This window comes from Choristoneura fumiferana, chromosome 25 (genome assembly GCF_025370935.1).
Source record: "Choristoneura fumiferana chromosome 25, NRCan_CFum_1, whole genome shotgun sequence".
NCBI classification, from domain to species: Eukaryota; Metazoa; Arthropoda; class Insecta; order Lepidoptera; family Tortricidae; genus Choristoneura; species Choristoneura fumiferana.
This window is the reverse complement of record NC_133496.1, coordinates 14,391,582-14,406,297: the sequence shown is the minus strand read 5'-3', so window position 1 is coordinate 14,406,297 and position 14,716 is coordinate 14,391,582. Positions and strand designations below refer to the sequence as shown.

At 33.9% G+C, this 14,716-nt stretch overlaps 1 long non-coding RNA gene across 1 annotated transcript; it reads left to right on the top strand.

The window, feature by feature from the left end:
- Positions 1 to 2,946: 2,946 nt before the first annotated feature.
- Positions 2,947 to 12,877, top strand: LOC141442115 (uncharacterized). The gene is made up of 2 exons (XR_012452886.1): positions 2,947 to 3,010; positions 9,199 to 12,877. It is a non-coding gene; the product is annotated as an uncharacterized lncRNA (long non-coding RNA).
- Positions 12,878 to 14,716: the final 1,839 nt, after the last annotated feature.

Here is a 14,716-nt window from a genome sequence, read left to right as displayed (position 1 = left end):
CGCAATTTACGACGCCCTTATTCCCTTTAAGATAACTTGAGCTAACCATTCATGCCCTAAGGAAAGGACCAAATGTATGACCAAGTTAGGCCCTTTTGCATAGCGTAAAAAGTACAGTAGGAGCTGAGTGAAGTTCTCTTTGAATGACATGTAAACGACAGTATGTCTGAAAAGCAGCGCTGCTAAAGGTTATTGACGCATGCCTTATCTTCACCATCATCCTAGGTATTATAGCCATGGGTAGGCCTAATCAAGTAAATTTTTCCAGTCCTATATTCGTGGCTTTCCTTCTCCAACTTTCCACCCCAAAAAACTTGGTGTCCTGTTCGACGCCGTCCAACCACCTGAACCTAAACCTGCGGGGCTACTACGAAATTCGAAAATCAATGTTCGTATCGTTCCGTCCCTCTCACACTTATACTATTTAATTCGATTGAGAGGGACGGTACGAAACGAACTTCGATTTTCGAATTTAGGCCCTCTGCTTCTACTTCTGCGGCCTTCCGATCTTTCTTGTCAGCAGGCACTTGGGTACTACGGTCGTGTCCGTTCATACCATATGCCTCATCCAAGACAGGCGTCCGATTTTTATGGATTTAACGCATGTATCATGTAGCAGCAGTTCTTGCACTGTTGTGTTTCGGCGTGGAGAGTAAGACAGCCGGTGAAATTAATGCCACGTAAGGTATCCCATCTTAGACCACTAGGTTGGCAACGCTTCTGAAATACCCCTGGTGTTGCAGATGTTTATGGGCGGTGGTGATCGCTTACCATCAGGAGACCCACTTGCTAGTTTTCCATACAGTCGAAAAAAAATATATTTACGTTCGATGGTCTAAACCTGCTGAAACTATATCTCTTACTCCTATATGTTAATAGCATCCGGTAAGATCCCCAATGCACGGCTATGCGTGCTAACGTGCCCGGGTCCCGTATGATGTGATCAGTGAACATAATTCACTTAGGACGGCCGTCTTCAACTCTTTGACGATTGTCTCCCAGAGGCCACCTATGTACGGAGATGCAAGAGATATGACTTGAGAGAAGTGACATAACTTCCATAAGATGTTAATAACTAACTCAAGTGCGCGTGGAATTATGATACTTCGTATCCTTCGGGATTTCACCAAGTCAATTTTTTATATCAAATAGCTGGCAAACGAGTAAATACAATACAGAGAGTATATACAATACAAAGGGTCACCTGATGGTAAGTGATCACCGCCGCCCTTGGACACCTACAGAATTATTAGGACTGCAGGTGCGTTGCCAGCCAAAAATGGGGGCTAAAGGGGGGAGGGGGGGATACACTCATTACCTATTTAATACTAGGTAGATTGATAATGCATCTGTAACATAAATCACACAAGTCCAACTGTAACTAATACCACACAAAACCTAATTAAAGTGGGATCAACTTTGGCTTTTACCCTATCCGAAACAAACATAAAATATGGCATTGCGTCTTAAGAACATTCTTTGCTTGCGTCGGTTGTAATTGTAAATGACTGGATAGCTAGCCCTCTTGATTCGAATGAATCAAAGAAAGAAGTGCGTGGGTTTGCTGAAAAAAGCATCATTAATATTGTATTCTCCATGACTAGTGAGACTGGCCTGGTCGTAGTGGAAGAAATGCTAAGTCTAAATAGTGTCTTTTATTTCTCTTTTTTTTTGAGGCTTAAGTGTATGTGTGACTATGCCAGCCTCATTGAAAGACTCGGTGTGATATTGATAACTAGAAATAAAAGAACTTGAAGGAAAAACACTCAAAGCATGTAAACCAATAATTAATTCACAAAAAGCGTCTAATCATAAGAAGTGTAATTAAGGAGACATGTTTTTTCCTTTCAGTATTAATTTAAAGTTTTCTTTTGTGTCAGTTAGGATTTTGATCTATAAAGTAAAGTGACAGACGATTGCCGCCTATTGTCTGAGATGGAAAGTGCAGATGAACCCAAATATCACTGCTTCAGTAACAGCCTATTCACTAGCCTTGAAGAGTACTAGGTCGTATCTGTCCGTAAATACACACGATGCAAATGAACTTTACTTCCCAGAAGCTGTCACGCCGTGCTTAACTGTTGCACGGTGTGACATCACACGGAACTTTTAGCGATATTTTCATAATTTTCTGTGTAATTGACAAGAGAAAAAATACGTGTGTTATATTTTCTGATACTTAATCTAACTGACGGACTAATAAGACTTGATTTAGGAAAGTAGAATCTTCTCATATTCACAGGCCAGTGTTATGAAGCCACGTCGACCTCAAACTGGGAGCCGTGATGTTTCGGCCTCTCCAACTGTTAATGGTTCCTTGATTGCGAACCCAACTTATCAACAGCTGTTTCCCGATACTTTGCTAGAATCGTCGGAATCTGACGTTCGCTATCTGTTTCTTTGTTACGTACGTGACAGAACAGTTTAAACTTCTTCGGCAAGGGCTGATCTAGCCTTATAGCCATTTTTTTGCGAATACAACATTGAAAAAATAATATTAATCAAATAAGAAAATTATTTAATTGTTTGCACACAGACAGGTAATTAATAGCTTAGAAACATATCTACTGTTGTCCTAGACCCAATCCAGGGTCCAAGGAGGGAATCATGACCCGCTTGACCCTCCCCCCAGGATCCGCCCTTATATAGTGACCCCTAAATTGTAAACAAAAGAAAAAGTTTCTAACTCACAAATTCGAGGCAAAATTTGCGCATTACAACTTAAAACAAACAAAAATAAAATTTAATTAATCAAATATAGTTAATTTTAATTACTAAAAATTAACAATCGTTTGGTCATTTCATTTTTCACGAACACAACCAAGTAAACTCAAATTTGAAGATAAAAATATGACAAACTGTCGGGGCGCTTTCAACAGTAATGTAGTTTCATAGTTTTTCTCCATTAGTGAGCAAAATAATATTAATGTTCTCGTCTCTTTTTTTTTTCAGAAATACGTGAGCGAGATGACGATAGTGCGCGACTGTGTCCCCACTTGCAGTGAAAAAGGTAAATTAGTCATTATTACTAGCTGCTGCGGGAACTATAAAAACTAAGTATACTGTGTAGGTATCTTATGTTTTTGACAACGATAGCCAAGGAGTTAGAGAACCTGAATATGAAAATACCGCGAGACTCACTCATATTAAATGATATTGTGACATTTGTGACGGATAAACTCACGTCTTAAAACGGCAGTGCGCGTGTTGCGGCAGCCGCCGGCCGAGTCGCGCTGCTCCTAGAAAGAAGGGCTATGTACGAATCAGTCCGAAACATCTCGAGTCAAACTCGATTTAAGACGTGAGTTATCCGTTACAATATCATTTAATATGAGTTAGAGAACCTGACTGTGAAGTTCAAGGTCCCAGGTTCGTCCCCCGGTTGGGGCAGATATGTGTACTATGCATGATACGAATGTAACATTCGTACCAACAGTTGGTTCTCGGGTGTTGGTCATTAAATAAGTTTTCTTAGAATCTTTATAAAGAATCATATAGCAGGGTAGTCAATAATTGACCATGCTATTAACTATTCTTCACTATTAGAGGTACTCAAAAACTACTTGAGCCCATTTGATGGGCCGACTTACCGAACTATGTAGATAGCTGGACATCTAGAATAACATATAGGCCTTTATTAAACATAACTTTCTAACAATAACTTAAAATTATTTAAATTAAAAAAGGACTATATACAAAAATTAAAATGAAACTAAAACTAACCTACTTACAAATAACCCCAGATCACATATAGGCTACTTTTTGTCCCGATATTTTCACTGGATCGGGATAAAATCCAAAAATATCAACTGCTTGAATTAGAGATTACGAACATTGACTTTTAATTTATTCATTTATTTCAATAAAAAAAATGATTTATTTGCAGATTACAGAGATCCATAGAATTATTTGTAACAAAGCACTTCTAAAACTACATTAGTATGCTAATATTAAAACGGTACCTCAACTACCTACTTATTTCCTACATACATGATGGTCGGTGTATCGGAGGAGAATATCCGAATCCCACCTCTCTTCTATCATTCTCACTTCTGAGAATGCTTTTTACGCAACATTGATGAAATCCATGAATTTGGAAATTACCACGCGAATTCTTGCGAAATCACGAAATTTCTATTAAACCGCTAGTATAATATAAAACGAACCATTATTCTATATAGTACCATGTTATAATAATAATCATTTTATTTTCAACAGAATAAACAAAAACAAACATAATAAAACTTAAACTATAAGTAGAAAATTTGGCCTAAATTTTCTCTTTTAAACAACATTCCGAAGTTAATATTCCTCATCAAAGGATCAAAATTCTGTTCCAAACGCAAATAAATCGAACGCGTTATGAATTCGCGCCATCTTGTCAACAATCGCCGCCATTTTGTGTTCAAATATTCTCTTTGCGGATTGCAAATGAGCTGCTTATGATTAGATGGCTTAGCGAGATTTGGAATATTTGATTTGGTTTTAGCCGTTAAACCATGGAATTTTAGAGATTGAATGAACAGTGAATTAAATAATTTATCCTATGTGTTAATCCGAACAATTTGTATTATAGTAATAATCATCTTATTTTATTCTCTAAATTTTTTCTTCACGTCATGAAGTTATACTACCTACTAATATATAAAGTGAATAATAAGTTCATCGTTATCATTTTAGATCGTATACCTTCCAATTGCTGGACACAGACCTCCTTTCAGAATGGGAGAGCTTGGGCCGTAGTTTCAGTTATGCTATGTTCGTAGATTAAGAAAAAAAAATAAAGTCCATCCTGACACATTGCAACTATGAGTTTCTGAATATAAACAATATGAATCATAGACATAAATGCAATGCTTATTTGTTGTGTGCGACAGAGTAGTAAGTAAGTATAGCATTTTATTTCAATGGTTGACAATAACAATAATAAGGAACTTCATAGTTGTGTAATAAGCACCTAATGAGGCGTAAACAAATTTATCTTAACACTTGTAATATTACTCATTCTGTGTCTTAACCATGTAATACTAACTATGTATACTTAGCATTTTGCCTCAATTCAGTGTAGTTGATTTGTAAGTAAGTAAGGAGTTGTTACATTTATGGTACTAAATATAGTTCTTTTATTTTTTTTTAATGTGTCAGGATTTGACCTCTTAGCGACCGGGCACTATAGTGAATTTTAATACAAAATCACTAATACTATTTACCGTACATTGATGCAATTGATCTTTTGTCTTAAGAGCGCTTATACTTGCTGAGCTGGCAACCATGCATTTTTGTTAGTTTTTCTTGATTATTCCATAAAAAATAATGAAAATTTAAAATTTGGTCTGATAGAACTCTTCTTAATATATAAGTTAATGTGTCTACTCTAATAATTATTCATGATAGCCTTTAATTTCTTTAACATTTATTAAACATTTGTTCGTTTTTAAAGAAAATAAAAGTCTACACGAATAATTATTGGAGTAGACACATTAACTTATATTTAAGAAGAGTTTCTATCAGACAGGCCACATTTTTAATTTTCATAATTTTTTTATGGAATAATCGAGAAAAACTAACACAAATGCAACGTTGCCAGCTCAGCAGGTATAAACACTCTTAAATACAACTAAATTAGAAAGAGAATTATTGTCACCGACTCCAACTTTATTGACTAGACTATCTTATAACGTTTCCGGGAGGCACGGTAATAAGGAAGGACGGATGCTGACAGGAAATAAAACAGGGCACAAAGCCAGAAATACCCGCCTGCCTAAAATCCTAGCCTGCCTAAATGAAATAGGATTATACGATTACTAACAAACATTGCGTTTAATAAAACTGTATACAGTATACAGTACGCATATACAGCAAATATGTTGACGCAAATAAAATGGTAGACAAAACTGTTTTTTTTTTAGCCAAGAAGTTTTACAAACACAGACAAAATTAAATAGTATTACATTACATATAATGTTACTGGGTGTAAAAATTGTGAAAGACTGAAACAATAAATGAGCAAAATAAAACATGACATTGAATTTTTATATGGCATATTCATTGCATATTTAAATTAATTGTAATGTTTTGTTTCCTTGATTCCAACTTATCGTATTTATAACTGAGTTTTTGTATCCCATTGTATTTTTTTGTATCCGACCTTGCCACTAAGTCTCTGAATGAAGCGGACACTTTAACAAATTTTCGGAAACTCCTGTATATTGTTGTCTTTAAATCGCTTCAAAACCGGAGTCAGGAACTATTGCATAAATTATAGGGGATTTTGAGACTTTCATTAGTGTAATCCTTTAGTCGTGGCTTAAGCTCCGAGTCGACGAAATTCCCGAGCGTATGCACTCTCTCATGCGATGCCCCGTGCCCTACTTCGCGATGCTAAAGTTACAATAAGGATTTGACTTTTTTTTTTTTTACGGTCTTCCCGTAAAACCTAAATTGAAAATACAAACTGAAAAATATAGATGCACAGAAAAACCAGAAAAATAAGACCAGCACTGGGAATCGAACCCAGGTCCTCGGCATTCCGTGCCGCGTGCTATACCGCTAAACTACTGCTGGACATATTATTATTCATTTAATAAATTAAAGCTTGACAATGCATTAACGATTAGAAAAACAACTTTAAGCTATCTTTAAATATAACAGAGTAATAAAGGTTTGAAATTCAAGATTAGAAAAAGAAAAACTTAATTGCATGTGACATCACACGCAAGTAGCGCCATACTTGCTGCATAGAGAAAAGCGTTTTAGAAAGAGACGGATATACAGATTTAAAAAAACGCACCAGATTACTCCTCGCTTTACGATGTTAAACCAGCTTCTGCCAGCCTTTGACCCCGACAACCAAACGGTCTTTCAGGATCTCGTCTCTCCAGTGGTAGTTGAGACGACCGACCAAAGTACGCTCTCTTCACGGCTCGATCTTCTCCCAGCCTTTCCACGGGCCCTAGCCAGCGGAGTCTAGACGCTTTGGCGTCTCTAATAACATTGGGTTCAGAAACCTGGTCTTCAGTTTCTCCATCTTACCCTCCAGCTTCCGTCTTCTCTCTGAGTCGGCCCCAGAATCTTCCGCAGAACTCTCCGCTCTGCCACTAGCATCTTGTTCTCTTATTTCAGCGTTAGTGTCCAAGCTTCGCAACCGTTCATCAGGAGAAGGCTTGTTATAAAAGCTTTGCAATAATACATATTCCGCTAGTCATCAAATAACCGCCATTTTATGTAATAACAGCGTGCGGAAAGTAATTACCGCTACATAGTAATTATTAAACAGCCCTATGGGTTTTCTATATTGATACTATACTTCGAAAAAGGGTTTACTGGCGGTTTAGTTTTCAAACCAAACACTTTATAATTACTTTGTATAGGTATATTTGCTATCATAATTCACCTCGATAGTTTGAATTTGTTTGTTTTGGGGGGAGGGGGGGGGGGGCTAGGTCAAATAGTACCTAGACGTCCTACGCTACGAGTATTGTATTGTAAAACTCTTAATTGTACATAAAAACACATGAAAATAATAGAACACAGATTAATAAGATGCACAAAGACGAACTTATCCGTTAAAGGGATCTCTACCAGTTAACCTTTAAACGATTGACAGGATATCATACACAAGAATAAAATAAAAGATCCGAAATTTAAACTAACTCAACAATGCATTATAAATACACATACATAGTTATAGGTACACACTAATACTTAATAATAAAGTGAATAAACTAATACATATGAAGACAAATAAACTACATGCAAAATACACACACAACAACGCCTTAAGTGATTCCGCAGAGTGATATTGGTGATGATGATGATGATAAATTAAAATTTCGCGGATGGATTGATCTATGGCCATAAACCTAGACCAGCTACTTATATAATAAAATCGCTAAATTTTGAAAATTAACTAAAAATAAAAAAAGGCCCCTTGACATGATATCCAACAGGCTGGCAGTTTTAAGATTATAACTATCAACATATAATTCACATGAAATAATTATTTTAAGAATAACAGTTTAGTCTTTGTCATTGTCACTGTCACTTTGGAAATCTATAGACAGAGTATAGATTTAAATTTTTCATGATTTGTAGAGGCATATTTCAAGATGTTTAGAGTTAGGTTCGTAACTAAACCTGCGAGGCCTGTAAGATCCAGCAAGGCTTGAACTTTAGTTCCCACGCCGGCCCAGTGCGGATTGCGAATTTGACAAATCGTCGAATTCTTTCGCAGGTACACAGTTGGTTCCTTCACGATGTTTTCCTTCTGCAAAGGCCATGATAAAATTACAATATTAACTCCTGAAAAACAAATGTCTGCAAGTTATTTTTAGCAGCTGATTTTCATAATGCCCTTTATAAAGTCCCTTAAAACAAAGACGGGAACGAAGACAGAGACATCTGTCACGTCCGGGTAAATTATATTTAATTATTTTGCATTACGTAGGGCTGTGTTTTATTTGACGTAACAGAAGCCGTGAAAGCCTGTTTTTGTCCAATGGAACTGTTACGTATTTAATTTTTTTTTTATGAACCCAACTTACAGTGAAAATATACGAGATGTTAATTAAATATCTGAATGAATGTATCGTATTTATTTTCAAATGGTTTAAATACTAAAAAAAAATAAAGAGACACACTGGTGTGTGTGTTTTAAAGTATAGTGTATTGGATTCTACTCTCGATTCTCAACAAACAACTTTCAGGTTTGATAAGGAAGCTGCAAGCTCTTTCTATGTTATTTAATGTGCTTTAAATGAACTGATTCAGTTTAATTTGTTTTAATAGATTACACTTATTTTAGTTTAATTTATTTCAATTTGAAATAAATTCATTTCATATTTTTAATTCGTTTAAAGAAAGAAAGATAGAAAATACATTCACAACACAATACACAACAATATAATTAGGTACAAGTACAACTAAACAACACAAAGGTATGGTCGTACAAATGTATATATGAATACGGACACTGGCTCAGCATAATGCTGAAGCGTTAAAAACACCCCAGCGCTGATTTTCAGCTAGCACCGTCGGCAACCCTCGGACCTTTACGAGTATAAAGACATACTACACACCATTAACTACATAAGACTACATAAATAAATAGATAATTTGTAAACTGGAAAACGTTTCGTTTCGATTCGTTATTTTTAACCGTTTACAAACGAAGCAAGTAACTTTAATTTTTTTTCGCAGAATTTTGGGGCGCGCGTACTTTCTGCTGCAGCAGAGACGCATGCAACACCGGAGCTGCGCCTGCGCCGCTGGCCGCCGCGATCTGCGCAGCCGCACTCGTACTCTACGCCACGCGCTGATACACGTGCTAATGTCATAGAGTAGGCCATTTCGTTTCCATTGAATCTGAAAAACCTTGATTGATTTCGTACAAACAAAGCTGGGCAAAACCGATAATCGTTAATTAACGAAGTCAATTTTTAAAATATACTAATAACTTTAAATTTGGTTTTCAAATTATTAACGTTCTCTTTAACATCCATTAACTTCCCATAAAGTCCCATTCATTATTGATTAAGTATCTGATATAGTGTACGTAATTTCGACACCATTTGAATTAAATCAAGATGTTTTAAGTTGAATTTAATACCAAAATAAATATTATTAACAATGCTAATGTCAGTATTATTTTTTTAGTATTGCTTTAACTTCCATAGATCATTAACAACATATTTATAACTAAATAAGTATGTTGTTAATGATCTATGATATAATAATAAAACGTTAACTCGATAGGTAACGATTAACGAAGTTAAATATTTTAATAAACGGTGCCCAATTTTGCATATCAATTAGTTTAGTTGTTTTCTTTTAGTAAAATTTCTCCACTTATAACAAAACGCACCTCAAAGCTAGCGAAACAGCGCGATTTCAATTTGAAAATCTGAGATTAAAAAGGTTCCATTGAACATTTTCAGGTGGTTGTTACTTCATTTTGATAACAGCTGTCACACAATTAGTACTATTGCTTTGAGGTCATTTTTACAGTTTTAAGTAAATTATACTGAGAGAAATTCTGTTAAACTTCCCAGATTTTCATTCATAATTTCAATTTGTACCTACCTATAATTTCTTTATGTTTGTTTAATGTTATACATTTTTGTACATCAATGCTCTTATGCCTTTATAAATTTTTAATGAAACAGGTAAAACATGTACATTAAAACGGCTTATACGACATTTTACCTCAGCAGTAGAGCCGCGTGATAATTTTGAGTTCTGTGAAGCAAAACTTACCAACAAAAGCTTGAGCCTGTTCCTCTTGCCACACAGTGCAAGGGACTGGCAAACACATTCTATATTAGTTTATTGTTTATTTGTATTCTGTGTGCCTATCCTGTATTGTTCATGTTGGCAAATAAATTAATCTTCTTCTTCTTCAAAATGGCGGATAAACTCGAAGAATAATCTATAATCTATTTTCATTAAACATCACACTGAATAATCTAGTTTGCCGCATTTTAACAGAATGCTAGTATTTATATTTGACAAACGTACATAGTAGAAAAGGATATAATGTTTATATTTGGCAAAAGATAAATGCTGTAAATTATTTAAAGTTTTTTTTCACCATTGTAATTTAACGTAATATGCTTAATAACACTGATGTTACTTAAATATAGTTTGAATTGGTCTGTCCATGTCCCTTTCTAATGTCGTTAATCGCATTGATATATTGTTTCTTTAGATTTAATGATTAAGCTTAAACTATGCTATTATTAGTACAATTACTAACTAAATGTTACTTGTAAATAGTATCACTCAGAGATGCTTTAAATACAATCACAGTATTCACTGTACATATTTATTTAAATGCGTTTTAAAAAATCTAAAAATATCACCTTTCAAATTTTATGCAAATCAAAAATTACAATTGAATACATTTTGTATTCGCGTGACAAACGTAATACTAATTTACTATGTTATTTAGAGTTAAATTTAGATTATTATAGAGGCATCATTAATTATAGTGAAGTGTATACAATACAGTAGATTTATAAAAGTCCTTCCTGAAGTCAAAATGCCTTTTGGAAGTTCTTGATACTCAAGTACCTTTTGAGAAATAGCTTGTAAAAATAGTGTAAGGTAAATGTCATTACTGTTTATAAAAAAAACACACAAGAAAAATAAAGCATTCAAAGAAACAAGACTCGATTTCTAAGTAAATAGGTATTTTGCTACAGATATCGAAGTAAAATTGGTTAAAATGTATCATTGCTGTATTACAAAAGTATTAGCATGTTTATTCAACAAATGACAAAGTATATAAATGTCGTAGAAACCAAGGAACAAAATGATCAATAAGTTAGGGTGTTCTTTTGTCAAATTGTACAAAAGTCAAAAATTATGCTAGTATGAACAGGTGTAAGATTATATTATTATAGCAATCTCAAAATCTCAGATTTTGAAAATTTTCATTGTATCACGTTCTAACAACTTCCAGATAAAATAATATTTTTGAAAATAATCCTGTCGGTAAAAAAATCTCATAAAAATGAATTTTGAAAAGTGTGGAAACATTAAAAAATGGCGGTCGCTACGCTACATTTTATGCATTTTGACAATGCGTTTATGCCGTTTTGTCATTCGTAAATTACATGTCACATTTAAAAGAGTATTGCCATTTACCCTACTTACGTAAATTACCCTATCAGTGCCTAGACTCAATGCAAATCTGGGAATCCATACAAAATTGGAATTAAATTTACCTAACTTTTATAAACAGCCTATTAGCAAACAATTAAAAGAAAAACTTATCCGAATCGAGTAATAACTAGTATAAAATATATTAAATTATAAATAAATGTACACTGACTTATATCGAAAGCATTAAATGGCGCCATAAAACTATACTAATTAAAAAAAACTGCAAATAGTTATTTGCCTTTAGTTAAAGACAAATTAAAAAAGGCGCTAGGTTCTTCTAACCAAGGCATTTTCAAGTAAAGCTTTTTGATTAAAAGTCGTCCAACCCTCACGGCATTTGCTGGTTGTTTGTCAAAGTTTGGATTAATTTTTCATTAACCATCTACCCTGATTTGTATTAGGTCTTCCATGAATCAAACACTAGTGTAGTTATGGTTATAAAATTGTTAAGGAAAGAAGCTGCTGTAGTCGTGACACTGATTTATTTTAAATTTACATGAAAAGGTTGTCATAAACGGAGAATTTCAGATTTCACTAAGTACAGTTGCCATCAGAAATATCGAATCATAGAGTGCATGTTCCGATACTTTGATCACATTGGCTCCTCTGAAACAGCTTATGGCGACTATACCAAGGCAATAAGTAATGGTGAGTTTAGACCGAAAGAATATTTGTGTTGCTTACTTTTCTGGTCTAAATAAATAATCACACTTTACCTAATTAACATACTTTAAATAAATTTTAGTCCAGAACAAAGTATTCCAATTGTTATTGGAAACTAAAATCTTGTGAATACTCTCCTATCGTTGCAAAATTTAATTATAATTTTATCACAAGGCTCATTTTAAAATAATTCAGTGACAGCGACTGCTCGAAATATCCAAGCAGCGTAGTTATAAGGAAAAATATAATAATTCTACTTCGGATGAAAATTGAAAAGAATTCGACGGTTAAAACATTTTCCACATTAATAGGCACGCAGAGAGTTCGCGAACAATTTTGCTGCTTAAAACTTTTTAATTATTTATGCACAAGCTAAAAGCTTAATGTTATGGAAGATGCAATGTTTTAAACTTTCATGATTCTCACTTTTATATAAGTATATTTTGGGAGTTAATTGGGTACCTTAAATTTTCTAGCATGGTCCATATGACATTTTTTAAGGGTATTGGACTTATAATTTAGGTCACTCCTTCAGATAGATATTTTTTTTCACTTTCCGTTTTTTGTACAAAGTGTACGGCGACATTTGAAACTGTTATTTCGGCACAAATCCCACACGTTTTGCCGTGATTAATAGGTTTTGTGCCTTGGTCTGTTTGATCACGTAGGTACTATTTATTGCTAAATTTATCTCGGTGTTTCGTAAACGTACGTCAAACGATGATTGTTTCTCACGTCATGATTGCGAAATATTTCCATTTTCATTCAAAGTAAATTAATTATAATTACATTGAATACATTCAAATAAACGCTTTATAATAATTTATCACTTATTGACATCAGAAGCTGAAATATTCTAAATTATAATAAAAATATGTAGTGAATAGTTAGAAATAAGATTATTTGTTTTTTAATCAAATGCGACATTAGTAGGTTTAAGAAAATGTCATAATAAAATGTTATTAAGTATTTTAAACCAAATTAAAACAAGAGGGCTTATGTTCAATATCAATGAATTACAACTTTTTATCTTGCTCCTGCGCACCACTAGTGCATGACAGCTCCGTTCGTGCGGCAATTATATGTGTTTTCATACAGAGAACCCACCCTTCTCCGCCTCAATATTAAGCAAAACACAACCGTTTAAAAAATCATTTCGGGTTTAAATCAATTTCTGTCAAAAACTATAATTATATTTTTAATTGACTAAGTCGATGAGAGCATTAATTAAATTAGACCATTATTCACGAACTTACACTGAATCCGTTACAAAAGAGCTGAGGCGAAATTTACCTATTAACTTTGAATTGTCTTCTCTGATATTTACAAGCTTAGGTATAACACATGTTCCTCTTGTTTTAATTTTCTTCGTAAAATTTGCTTATTTTCTAAAGTTTACTTTGTATTTAAATGTATTAATACGTTAAATATGTGCATTTATTTTTCTAGATGTATTCCATTAAAACAAGTATAATGAAAAATTGAATGATAATTATGTACGAATATTTCCAACATTCAAAGCTTACTTTTGTTTGCTATAGTTTATTAATTTACAAATGCGATAAAAGAGTATTGTAGTTTTTAAAACAGACTCAGAATATTTTATCAAATGCTTGAGTTAAATTTTGTGCACTCTGTGTCAACTATCTGTTGAAATTAATGCATATAAATTTTATGATATACTAAACACTGCATTTATAACGATCAGGGATTCGTATAAAAAATTACAAGCAAATAGTACCTACATGCAACTTTGTATTGAAATTCACTACGAGTATTTCTATGTTTATCCAATTAGGTCCATGTAATAAGGGTTTGTTTTATAAAAAAGAGGTGTCTTTCAGTTTATATTTCGATAGGTTTGGATGTTTCTTGCGGTTACTAATGAAACAAAACGTATATTTGTAAAAATAAAAGTTTTTATGAATTTGATGTTTGCAGAATCGATCAATCAGATCAACCGATCTGTGCTAATGTGATTGGTTGATTCTATACAGCTCCGCTTTGCACCACGCTGGCCTTCAAATACCTATTAATGTAACCTTGGCAAGTATCGGTACTAAGCTGGTATTTGCAGTACCTCTATTTTTCTGCTAGTACCGATAGTACCTATACTGGTTCAGCATCTGTATCTTACCGGTACTAAAATACCGGTATCAGCTAATTGAACTCGTGAGTGCAAAACGGGAGAGCTGATCATCCGCGTGAAAAAACTTTACGCCTACCCGGAATCAGAATAGTTTTCATCACTTTTTCTGTCACACAGTGTATGACGATAGAAAGAGATAATGAATGCAACCACGAGCGCGAGAGCATTAAACAATGCGATCTCTGGTATAAGACACAACAATGTCTTAAGAGCTGTACATAATATGTGTACCGGTAATAA